Source organism: Lepidochelys olivacea (genome assembly GCF_965140295.1).
Source record: "Lepidochelys olivacea isolate rLepOli2 genome assembly, chromosome: 9".
Taxonomy (NCBI): Eukaryota; Metazoa; Chordata; order Testudines; family Cheloniidae; genus Lepidochelys; species Lepidochelys olivacea.
In genome coordinates, this window is record NC_140419.1 from 44,774,723 (window position 1) to 44,788,311 (window position 13,589).

Consider the following 13,589-nt stretch of genomic DNA (forward strand, 5'->3'; position numbering starts at 1 on the left):
ATGTTACATGGATACTCTATTTAAAAAAAAGCAGAATGTAATTCACACCTTCATTTTTAAAAATGGACCATTTTAAATTTAATTATTCTAAAGATTACTTTTTTTTAAAAGATAACTGATGTGGAATTAACTTTTACTCATTCTGTTTTAATAACCCTTTCCTAGCGCTCGTTCATCTAGATTGTGATAAGCTTAGAGTTTTTATCTAAAGGGTTTATGCAATAGAGTTAATCTATTTCTAATTTAACATTTTTCCTAATTTTCTTTCAAAAATGTCATATAGAAAAAAGTTATAGTTTGTGTGTTAGAAATTTGTCTATTAGAATGAAAGGAAATGTTACCCTCAGACTTGACCAGTAATCAGTTATTCATTCATCTGCAACGAAACAGACTTTGATAAAATGGGAAGTTACAGAAATTTTCTCTCAACATTTTCCCAGCTCAAGTCAAAGGCTGGTTTAATGATCCTTTGGACTATACAAACACAGTCACATTGCCAATCATCTCCATAAGAACGACTCTTGAACTGGAGGCTGGTGGACTATATTTGAAATGTATCTAGAACGTACATTGCATTATATAGGAATTTAATGGAGCCGGTTCCATTAAAGCTGGTACGATTGAGCCACTAAGACTCAACTGTGAGTAAAGATAATATGCCCATTAATGTCAGTTTCTTTGGGATGGGGGAATGAAATTTCTTGCACTCTTCAGATTTTATGTTGGGACTTATTGCCAGATGAATCTGCAGTATTTAACATCAGTACTTGCAGAAAAAAAAATGTATCTATCTCGTTTTGGGGTGGGGGGATCATAATTTTTTCTGGAAACTGACTGAAATATTCAAACTGCACTAAATGTTTTGCATGTTAAATGTTTCTAAGAAAAAAAATGTATAGTCTGCTTGATTAATCTGTTTATAATGTTTTTAACAGTTCAGTTAATTTCACTCTTGGATTTTACTATTAGCAAAAAAACCCCAACACATACTGCCTACTCAGTTTGTTTTCTTAATTTACTATATTTCTACAAAACAGTTGTAAACAAACTGGTAATACATGAAGCTTGTATTTTATCAAATGGACTGAAAGTTAATTTAATAAAATGTATTTTGGCTACTGGTTCTTTTTCTAATCTTAATTTTGATGTAAAACATAGCATTGCACATCGACCTTCGACAAAAAGATCTGTAACTATTTTTGTGTAGATGTGTACTTAGACACACACTGATCCAGAAGACAGACTGTCTCCTAAATCACTCAAAACAAAGAAGGAAGTCCAAAATAATAGAACTGAGCAGCCTGCCTAGAACAATGACGCTGAGCATAGACAGGTGGAGAGAAGTGGAATCACTCAGTCGATGTTATCATTGTCTTGGAATGCCGCAGTCTATCAGACTGGGAAAGATTAAAAAAAATCCTGCACATCAGCAAAACCCGTCAGAAATCCTCAAGGGAAAAAGAAAAAAAGCCATCACAACTTATATGGGCAGTGGGAAAAAATCACCACTTTACAAGTCACCCAAGAGCAACGTCACTGAAGTAGCACTAAGGACAAAAGTTATAATTTCTAGTAAGCAATATTCAGACTTAATTCTCTGCCCTTTTTGTAACTGCATTGAGCTAACATTTGATCAGATGATTGTAAATGTGTTTTTATAAAAAACCACCCTGGTTAGTTCAGGCGCAAGCTCAATTATATTCAGGTAACATGTTCCCATGTAATTCAGTTGCTTTAGATGTTTTATACCTCACAATATTTACTGTCAAATGAGCACCAGGAATTCTCAGCAGTTCGAACACTGTGGGGATAGTAATAAGTTTAATTTTTTTTTTGCCAGTGTTGATTACCTTGAAAATTAGCTTTGTTAATGCAAATGTTGCAGATGCAGAGTTCAAAGTCAGAAGATGCAGGAGTTAAGATCCCCTGATGTCTGTTAATCTGGCTACATTGGCCATGGATACTAGTTTATTGCAGATATTTAACACAGCTCTAAAAATACCACATATGTACAGCGAGGCCAAGTTCACATGCAGTAGGAAACGTCACTTCTGGATTTCTTGACTTATTTTAACTATGCAACCTTTACACCTTAGTGTATCAAGTTTCTTTGAAAAGGAGAGAGGTGCACATCCCGACTTGCTATGAGGTAGCAAATTCACGTCAGCCATCTTAAGGTCCATATTGTTCCTCTCTGCGCAGGAGACAGGGAGGGGAGAATTCAATCAGAGAGCAGAGGAGAGGCACCAGAATCCCTAGTCAGGAAAGTACTCAGGACCTGCAGAGTTTGGGGCTGAGGTGTGTGTGTGTGGCTCATGCCACCAGGAGAACCCTGAACAGCCTCCCTACCCCTCTCCTGATGGGTGGGAAAATCCATGACTAGAGCCTCATGGCTTTTTTTCTCCCATCTCCTCTCCTAGGGTTAGTTCTTCAGGAGGGCTCAGTGTTCCTAAGGTGTGTACACGCTTAAATCAGACACTGACAAATGTTCCACCCCTCCACTCCCTATGGTTGCCAACCCTCCAGGATTGGCCTGGAGTCTCCAGGAATTAAAGATTAATCTTTAATTAAAAATTATGTCATGTGATAAAACTGCCAGGAATCCATCCCACCAAAATTGGCAACCCTACCAGCCCCACAAATACCAGGCCGCATAGACAGAAGCAGTGAATCCTAGCATAGCATCTCAGGATTAATACAATTCTTCCCTGTGCATTCCCAGCTGACTTTCAATCATTCATAACCATAAACAGCCAACTAATTGTTTCTCAAGCTTAGATGCAGATGCAAGGCCACTGGCAGAACTATTTACATGTTCCAAGGCTGCAGTGTTTGTATACTAGGTGAAGTGGGTAACAATCCTTTTAAAAAAGGAAAAACATTGAGCTGCAGAATTCGTGGCAGCTTATGGGATTTTCCTCAAACCTACGGGTGATCGTTTCAGAAAATAACGTGTGCAAACATAGGATTATCCCTGGAATTGGTTTGCAGCCTCAGCTATGGCTTTGACAGCCAGAGACTCCTGCTGCCAGGGAGAGGGTAGAAGGGGGCCCAGCCAGGACCACCCCTCTGCCAGAACCTTCCTGGACCCAGAATTATGCAAGGAAGACACCGCCACTCTGAGGGCACTAGGATCCAGGCAGCCAGAAATTCCAGCTGGTAGGAACAGAAGCAGTTGGAGCCAGGACCTCTGGTGATGCTACCCTGTTCTCTGCCCTTTGCTGATTGCGCAACCCTCCTTCCTCCCTGCCTTTTTACCACAGCGTCACTCCACACCTGCCCTTCCTCCCCCGCTCTCTCCCCCTTACCTTTCCTTTTAGCAGATCCCCTACTAAGTAACACCCCTCCCCCCACACTGCAAATGCCACCACCACTACATTGTTCCATCTACTTGTGTGTTCAACTCCTTCCCCCAACCCTGTGTCTGTCCGGTCTAGCTGGGCCATGTTGTCTTCTTTCCTTGTACTACCCAGTCTGTCGGTATCCCATCTGTTGTCACTTAGTCTGTCAGCTCTTTAGAGCTGCCTTTTTGTTCTGTTTGGGTCCTGGCCTGTGGCTCCTAGTCACTGCAGTAATATAAATAGTAGTAGATCTAACCCTCTATCTCCACACGCACGCTCCTGAGAGCGCCTTTTCCACGCTAACTACAGAGTATCACATTCCCAGTAAGAAAAAAGCTGCTTAGTTTTACCTCACGGGCCTTGTGGTCTCACCTGTATCATGAGAACACACTTATCACATGGGAATTTTACAGTAGTCATTGCTTTATAATGGTGGCCAACACCATCAAACTCTTACATAGGATACACCCACACGGCAACAAGCTCTGTTCTGGGCGAGGCAGCGTCCAGCTCACAATGTACCTTTGAAAGGCCAAGCCTTTCCACTGAGCCCCAGAAGCATGCTGAAGGTCACCAAAATACAGCCTTGCTGCAACTGCCCACAGAGGTACCTTGTATGAGAGGACCCCACGCCTTTAGGAAAAGCAGAGAAAAACTTAACAGGCACTTACTTCCCAGCTGGAGAAGAAGGGGAAATGCAGCCAGCAGTAGTCCCTTGAAAAATGGCCTCTTGAGGGCTAGAGCAGCTTGTCTCTGCCCAATTTAAAGGGCCAGTCCCAGAACGGCATGCTGGGAAAAAGTTCCTATAAGAGGGAAAACTTTCACAGAGAGCACTAGCAGGGGGAGGGGCTACTTCTGTACCATTTGTCTCCTCTCCCCCACTTGTCTTAGTAAGGTTCTTCCAGTTGCGTAGTCTCTAATTGCTCTTGGGCTTTACACCTCAGCCCTACCCCACTGAATGGCATGTTTTGCTTTGAAGCCATTTGAGGTTCCATGTTCTCGCAGGCAGCAGGAGCTAGGGCAGCAGATGCTGGCTGAGGGTGGGTGTGGAAGGAGACACCCCTGCAGAGCAGTGCACCTCATGGTGCTTACAATCACCATGCATACATGCATGCTGATGCCTGTAGAACGAACTCCTGTAAATTGCCACCTGCTCACAGCCTGAAGCATAATCAACAGCAGAGCTAGTGGGGGACTCTATGGGGCACCCTTCCTGTGCCCGCAAGGGTGGGGGATGAGATACCAGCGAAAGGAGGATGCTCAGGCCTAAGAATAGTAAACTATGCTTTATGGAAGGAAGAACTTACACGCCAATCTGCGCGGGGAGCCCCTAGGACGCGCGGAGGGGTTGCAGGGGACTCTGGCCATTCGGGACAGCTGACCAGGCAGGACTCCACTGCGGGGGGAGTCCTCTGCAGTGCTATGTTCTCCGCGCTTATCTCAGAGTTACATGGGGTCAACAGCTGGTTCTATTCTTACGTGTATGATTTATGCTTGTTATACAAATGTAAGCAGAGTCAGGATGAGCTCTACCCTGACATCTGATGGTGAGTCGTGGTGGGTTATGGAAAATAACTTCAGGGACTGATCTCATTTGCATAGGCACACCCACCCCGCCTAGATGGTCACTTTGGCTGTTGTAGGAACCCCAGTTTCTCTGTTATTGGGGCAGGAAGAATAAACTGTTATTATTCTGATTATGTGAATCAAGGACAGTGGAACTGTACTTGGCCTTTTGTTATGACGGAGGGACTCACCATCAACTAAGCAGCACTCACTAGGCAAGGGTCATGGGTTCCAAAACCCAGTGAATTGAGAGAGGCTGTGTGATAGGTATTAATATTAGGTAGTATGGGCCCCCTGATGAGGGCCCTATATGCTAATTACACCTTCTTCTCTCTCTATGGTAGAATGTCAGAGCTAGTTTTGATTCCACTATAAGTCTGGTTACAGGCTGCTGAGCTGAATTCACTTTGGGCCAATGGTGCACTAGCACTGAGGTTCCCCTACTACAAGCTGAAATCACTAAAGAGATAAAATTACTAAGAGCTGAAATCACTGAGTGTTGTGTTAAGTAGTGGGGGGGCCTGAAGATATACAGTGGAGCAGTTTGCAGGATGGCTGGAGGAGCAGAACAATTTGTGGGGCAGCTGGTGGAGCGGAGCCCCATGGAGAGGTTGGGCAGTCGGCTTTGGACCACGTAAAGTGCCCCTTAGCCTCCCCTATTTCTACCCAGGTTGGGAGGTAAAACTCTGCAGATAAACTTTTGAACTCTGGGGCTGCACTGACCAGGGACAGAGACTTCTGGGTTGTTGGACTTTTGGGACTTTGGGGGACTTTTGGGTTGCTGGACTCAAGAACCAAAGGGAAAGGACATGGCCCAATTTGCTTGGGGTGAGTTCTGGCTCATGGGTTGTGTTATGAATCCTGTTGGTGGTATTTTCCCAACATAATGCCACATTGTTTCTCTCTGTTATTAAAAGGCTTTCGCTACACTCAGACTCTGTGCTTGCGAGAGGGGAAGTATTGCCTCTTAGAGGCTCCCGGGGGTGTGGTATATATTTGTCCCAGGTCAGTGGATGGGGCTTGAGCTGGTTTTGCATTGTGTTATTGGAATGGAACCCCTAGATACTCAACCCAGCCCTTGTTGCTGCCAACTCTGATGGGCAGAAGGGTTACACAAACTAGTTCACAAGCAAACATATGCTGAGCTATGATAAGATATCTTTTGGCAGGGTCTGTCAGACAAAGTTAATTGAAACTGCCTGCATCCTCCGCTTACGTCCAGTCACGTACTCAGTCCACCACTTAGCTCCTTGCTAGTCTTCCGCAACCTTGCCCCTACACTCCACCCCTTGGAAGACTGAGGTGTATTAGTTACTGTCACCAGTGCACGGTGAGCGTGCGCACTGGTTTGGGGGTTGCTGGTTGGGCCAGGAGGGCGGAGGAGGAATTCACACAGCATTGAAGAATGACAAATGCACATACAAAGCCCAGTAGTCCAATCAGTAGCAGGAGCCTGATGCGTCTCCCACAGGTGTCCAGATCCAGAAGCCAGGCTGTTAGCCACTGTCAAAGGTCATCCCATACAGAAGTCTCAGAGCCCATGTCATGTAACACCTTCAAGTGGTCCATCATATTATGAACATCAGGCTCGATACGCTTATCCTGATTTGAGTAAAAACAACAACTTTCATTAATAAATAGTCCAACGCCATACAATTTTGTAATACAGCTTGTGACAAAGAAGCTACTTCTAATTGCAAGGCTTGAATTGCATCTATGGCATTATTCTCTGTAACCTCAACTGTGGCTGAAATATTTACACTAGCCCCCTCCAGTTCAGCCACCCCTAGCCAGGGGAGGAAAGCGCGGACAAACTGATGAAAGCCCATGGGTCTCTGCACAATGGGGTTTGGGCTCTGTCGTGGACGTGCCACCAATATGTAATTCTGCACTGCATGAGCGTGCATGGTTTGCATTCCATACGTATAGGGAAGGAGCTGTCCCAATGTGCACGGTCCACACCATTGGTTGGGTAGGGGTTTATATACCCAACGGCCGCATAGCCAGTACAGCCCCAGCAACCCTGCTGTGGGGAGCCATGTGCTATCTGAGGTGTTGTGACACCAACTATCAGAGCTTTGGTTATGCTGAGACCAGTAATGTGCACGCAGGGTTTGCATGCACCTAACTGTGCTGAGGAACGTTCTCCATACAGGGGCACTGGCATTGTAGGAATACAGAAAACCACGGGTATGTAGTCCCCACTCGCCCCAACGCCACCACCGATGGCGAAGGGTGGTGCCATAGGTATAAGTCAAATTGGTTTTGGAAGAACCGGAGCAATTGTTACTTGAGACCTACACCTCTCCAGTCATCCACTTGCTGTGCAGTTCGGGTGGGCCAGCAGTAACGTTAAATTGCCCGGTGTCTGGCAGGTATTCTGCTATCACTGCACACGAGGAAAGGGGAAGTTCTCCTATGGAACGAGAGGCGTCCGTCGCCGAAAGCTGCTGAACACACCAATACGTGTCTCCCAGTACCACTACCGGTGTCCCTTGGCGCCGGTAAGGGGGCGTTTCATTATACTTAGTGAGAAAGGTGGTGTCGTTAAGGGCCCAGGATTCATTCCATGGCACTGCGGCCCATGGAATACCAGCACTTGCCAACTGGGGGCATGTGCACAGTACCAACAGTCTGATTTGTTATCTGCTAGAGCCACTGATTGCATCCACTGGACGGCCAAGTTCTGGTGCCATGTGGCTTGGTCACCTATTGCAGCTAAAATTAGTTCGAGGATTATGCCGTAGAGAACACACTGTAGGGCCATTGCAAGTGTTGGCCTTCGGGTGATGCAACCGGGACACTCCATGGACCCCCGCCTGAACTTCAGTGCGGCAGTTATGGTTGCCTGGAAGAAAGATGCTTAGAGGGCACATAAATTGGGGCATCTTCCCCTTTTATCAGCACAAGATGAGTATCCCGGGGACCGTCAGCTAGGATTTCCCCTTCGAGCGGGTTATGTTTGATGGGGTCGTGAACCCAAACTACAAGTCCAGTCGAGCCAAACTCTCCCGCTCGAGTGGTGGGTGCAAGCGTATCCACCTCCTGGACATCAGGCGACCCAATGTGCTCGCAAATCAACTGCGCAATACATTCGCCTTGGGAAAGGGTTACTGCCTGCAGGCTGTTGTGAACCAACAGCACCTTCACCTCCCCGGTATAGTCAGCGTCAATTACTCCCGCCGCAACATCTATGCCCTTAAGGGCCAGACTGCTGCGTGGGGCAATGCGCCCATAATAGCCTTGTTGGAGTTCTGTGGCCAAGCTAGTACTTACGAGGTTCCGGCTGTTGGGCTGTAGAGCGAGGCCCTCTTGAGGGCCCGCAGATCGAGACCAGCACTTCCCAGGGTGGCCTGAATGGGGAGGTGGGCTTGCGGGTGCAGGCGCTGCACTCTCAACACAGTGGGCAGCTCGATGACCTCCCCCGTGAATCTAGTGTACGGGGTGGAGCCGTACAGAGGGCGGTCATTGAGCTCAGCCGTGGCCTGGTGAAGATTATGGCTCCACCTGGCCGGGGACTCAGTGGGAGATAGTTTGCATAACCGTTCTTTAAGCAAGCCATTCATGTGTTCAATAAGCCCGGCGCCCTGCGGGTGGTATGCGATGTGGAACACCCACGCAATCCCCCGTCCCCTAGCCCACTGTCTTAATTCCATTCCTGTAAAATGGGTTCCCTGCTCACTTTGCACCTCGAGGGGGATCCGTAGTAGCGGATGAGTTCTTCCAACCCCTTTATAGTCTGTTCCTGTGGGGTGCTTGCACATGGGTATACAAAGAGCAGACCTGAATACGTGTCTACTGCAGTTAGCACGTATTTATGTTGCTGACTTTCAGGCAGCGGGCCGATGTAGTCCACCTGCCCTACTTCCCCAGGTTTCTGGCCTCACTTCAGGTACCCCTTTTCTGCTTTTAAGCACTGTGGGGAGAGCCTGGTACACTGTGGGCAGTGCTGACGGGCGTCCCGCTGTGCACCGATCGTGGTCTGCAAGCCACGATCAGTGGCCCACTGCATTGCTTTTTCCCCTCCCAGATGACCACTCTTTTGATGTATCCACTCAGCCAGGCCGGGGGCAGCTACTACATATACTGTGACTATGTTGTCTACCTCTCTGTTGAACCGGACCTCCTCTGATTCCCCCATCAGGTGGGCGTCTACATGACAAACAGCAATGGACCTCTGGCTACAGGCATCCCAAACGGCAGGCCACATGGCGTAACCCCAAAGGGGTTTGTCATGCACCTTCCAGCCAGCCACATGCCAGACGGCCATCCATTGTGTCATGCCTTTGTAGACTGCCCTCCGTATACAGCTAAAGGGGCCCTGGGTTCTCTGTGATGGTCATGAACGCTGCTCGTAGCTCAGCCCACGGCTAGACAGGCCAGGGCCGGTTTCCTCAAGGCAGGGATTTCCTCAAGGCAGGGATTACATGCTGCCACTCACCACCATCATTCTGCCCCCTCGTACGAGGCCGATCCATCAGTGAACCACGCGGCCTCTCATTGTTGTTCGGTTAAGGAGGCGTAGGGAGGGGCCTCCGTACAGGGGGGTTGAGGCACTTTGCGCGGGGGGGCAGAAGTGTGCTGGCCTCCGGAAGGCAGTTCCTCGAAGGTGGCAGCACCCCGAAGCTGCGCATACGCATCGGTAACGCTTGCCTGGGTCATTTGCATACGCAGCTGCAGGTAGTGTTTCCATTTCCATAGGGTCTGGGTCTGGGCTACCCCAGTCTGTGTGAGCGGGCTTTCGTCCCAGACCCAATCCATAATCGGAAGCGGGGTACGCACCTTTACAGGCTCCGCGCCCGTTATGGGCTCAGTTTGCTGCAGGGCCCATACTACTGCAAGCAGCTGCTGTTCAAGGGGTGTATAACGCTCAGCCTCGCCTTGCAGGGATCGCAACCAATACCCTATGGGCTCCTTTCGAGATGAAGCTTGCTGCCACAGCCCCCACGAGGCCACATGGTCAACCACTGTTACCTCGAGTTCCAAGGGGGTGCCTCGTCTGCCTGGGCTCAGCACTGTGTGCTGGCTGAGCGCCTCTTTAGCCTGCTGGAATGCGGCATGCTGCTTGGCCCCCTGACTAAATGTGGCTTTCTTCCGGACTACTGCTTGTATGGGCTGCAAGATGTATCCTAGACGGGGAATAAATGTGCACCAATATCCAAGGAGGCCCAGGAAAGCTTGGGCTTGGCTTACACTAGTGTGCTCTGGGAAGTGGGTAATTATTTCAATGGCCTTTTGAGGGATCTTACGTTGAGGCCCCAACCAAAGTATACCCAAGAAGATTACCTCCTGGCTGGGCCCCTGAATTTTACCAGGGTTGACAGCCCATCCCCAGGCCGCCAGAGCCTGCAACACATTGTTCTTGGCCTTGGAGAGTGCCGCCTCATGGGGCCTGCTCAGCAGGACATCATCAATATAGTGCTCTAGTACCACTCCCTCTGGAAGAGTCATCGGCTCCAGGTCTCAACTAACCAACTGGTGGCAGATGGTAGGGCTATGCTTGTAGCCCTGAGGCAGCACAGTGAATGTGTACTGCCAATCCTCCCATGTAAAGGCAAATTGATCCTGGTTCCGTGGGACAATGGCAATGGAGAAGAAGGCATTTGCCAAGTCCAGCATGACATGCCACTGCCCTACTCGCATTGCGAGGTGCTCCATGATGGAGACCATGTCAGGAACTGCCACTCTCAGGGTTGGGGTGACCCTATTTAGGTTGTGGTAGTCTACTGTCATGTGCCAGGTTCTGTCCTTTTTACAGCCTGGCCAAATTGGGCTGTAAAATGTGCTCATGGCGGGGCAAATGATGTCCACCTGGAGCAGACCTTTAATGGTAGGGGTTATTTCCTCGTGCCCATCAGGTATCTGCTACTGTTTGGTGTTGACTACTGTGGTGGGGGTCAGAAGCACCACGGGGTTCCCCCGCAGCATGGTTACAACCGCTCGGTCATACAGTTGGCACCCAAAGGAAAAGGGTTCCCCTTAGGTATCTGTGGTCTGCCCTCAGAGGAGGTCTATACCCAGTATGTATTCATGAATGGGGGCAATTAAAACAGTGACTCATATGGGGGGGTGGCCTTCCCGATAGCCAGCTGTAACTGCATCGGCATGGCCTGAACGTCCGCCCCTTCGAGGCCGCTCACAGTTAGTGGCCGGCCCTGATGGGGAGGGGTGCCATGCAATATAGTCACCTCCGCTCCTGTGTCCACAAGGGCCATTACTTGTTGTCGTCCTCCGCTAGGCCAGTAGGTCTCCACTGGGACCTAAGGGAGGTGGTCCCCCACTACATAGCACCTTACCTCTAGGGCAGGGGGCGAGGGGGACCCACCACCCCGTCAATACTGGGTGGGCAGCTTCTGTTCAATATAGTCTGCCGGGGGGGCAGACGGTTGGGGCTGCTGGGGGGTGCCATTGACCTTGTTTTGGGGCCCCCCTTTCATCGAGGCCCCCATCCTCTCCTTGGTACGCTGTTTCGGCTTAAGCTGTAACCAGTGTTTTAACAGCTCAGCATTGGTTTTCCCATCCACTTCCCTCAGAGGAATCCCTGCTTTCAGTAGGTCTTTGAACACAGTATTGTGGCTAACCCTCTCCTTTTGCTTCACATTCACCTGCCGCGGCTTTGTGGTTTTCATCATACTGTCCATTTCCATTAATTGCATCATTAGCTGTGCCGCATCTCCCACTGACCCTACGGCCCCCCCAACCATCGGCAAGATCAGGTGTGTGTGTGTGTGTGGGGGGGGGGGCGGCGTTCCGCAGAAGCAAGGTGCGGATGGTACAGGTCAGCTCTACAACATCAGGCCCTTCAAAATCCTCGGACAATATGCCGGTGAGCATGCCCAGCTGTCGGAGCTGGCTAACCCCCTCTGGGATGGAGGCCTACTGTTCCAACCCATCATCCATGTCTGCAGGCAAGCTCCAGCTAGCTTTAACAGCCATGGTCAACCGTGCCATGAGGGAGGGATACAGGTAATTTGCCTCCGAGCTGGCCCCTATCTTGAGACTCCTGTGAAGAAGGGGGTCTGTAGTGAGTGAGCCCATCCTGCCTAACTCAGCAGGGGTAAAAGTAAAAGCATCCACCCCATCGTCCCACAACAGTAGCAGCCAGGCCAGCAGCGGTTCCTTGGGATGCTGCATGAAATCCTGTAGCTCAGGATTTCAATTCCTGGATAGAATCCCTTCCTACCATTTGATTGTTCTCTCTGTGCGGTCCCTCGTATTTCGACAACAGGAGGCAGTTGTGGGTACAGCCCCGCCTTCCTGCCATCCCCCTTCCCGGGGGACTCGCCTTGCTTGTCTCCCAACTGTTCCCATCCCAGGTCTCTGGATCCCAATCTCTTTTGCGTACCAGTGCGCATATGGCAAGGGGACGCACATCTTGCCGTCCTCCCTTTCACCACCACCTCCCTTTCGTAATGTGAGCCGCCGTAACTGTATCGGTGCTCTAACCGCTCGACCCATTCAGCCGTACTAGCGATGACTTCTTGGGTTAGTGAATGGGCCTCGTTTGCTTGCTGCAAATCAACCTCTAATCTTCCTATCCTCTGGCGCTGAACCAGCAGCGCCTTGCCCACTGCACGGAGCAGTCAGGAAGACCCATCCCAGGTCCCCCGCTCCTTTTCACTCCGTGGGTCCTACTTTGTCCAGCCGGAGTTTGGATATCAGTTCCTCCAGCCTAACTGGGGTAACCCCCGGCTCCTGCTCGAGCTCCGGCCATGCAGCAGGGGCAACCAATTCCGCCAGCTTGCGAGCCACCGATGCCCACCATCCCATAGAGGGCCACCCGGGGATGCGGCTCTCTCCCTCCCCATAATCCTTCCTTCCCCTAAGAGGCATCCCTCCGCTGGTATCCTGTTCGTGACACCAATTGTGCCTGCGGCGGTGGTGGGGAAGATACCAGCGAAAGGAGGATGCTCAGGCCTAAGAATAGTAAACTACGCTTTATTGAAGGAAGAACTTGAAGGAGCCCCTAGGACGCACAGAGGGGTTGCAGGGGACTCTGGTCATTCAGGATAGCTGACCAGGCAGGACTCCACCGGCGGGGAGCCCTCTGCAGTGCTATATTCTCTGCACTTATCTCGGGGTTGCATGGGGTCAACAGCTGGTTTTGAGAGGAGGTGGACAAAAGGGCAGAGGAAAGGGTGGGAGCAGTAAGGGGGACAAGGTGGAAGCAGGGGAGAGCAGGAGAAGATAAAGAGCGCTGGTTGTGAGAGGAGTGATGCAGGAGAGGGGTTACATATTATGCCACAATATTCAGATTATCAAGTCTTTAACTATAAAACCAGCGATGGTCTTTTCTCTCTGTGAATCCTATTGTAAGAGTGGTTTATTTGAGTCACACAATATCCCTTAAAAACAGACTTTATAGTTATGACCTATTATAATCCGTGTCCTATAAGCATGATGTGCAATGAATGAAGCACAGGTGTTCCACATTCTGCTGGCTTGTCACCCAACCTGTCTGGAGGCTGAGAGGTGTATGTCCATTTTGCAACACTGTCTCCACTGCTCTAGTTGGGAAGCGAGGAACATTTGCACTTCTGCATGTCTGAATAGACTTTCTTGCGTGTTCAGTTGTTTGAGTGAACTCTGGTAACTTGATCTGATCAACTAAAAAGCTGAGTAACATTTTAGTGATCTTTGATGTAAAAAAGTTTCCTTATAAATTAATTTCCCTGTGTATTG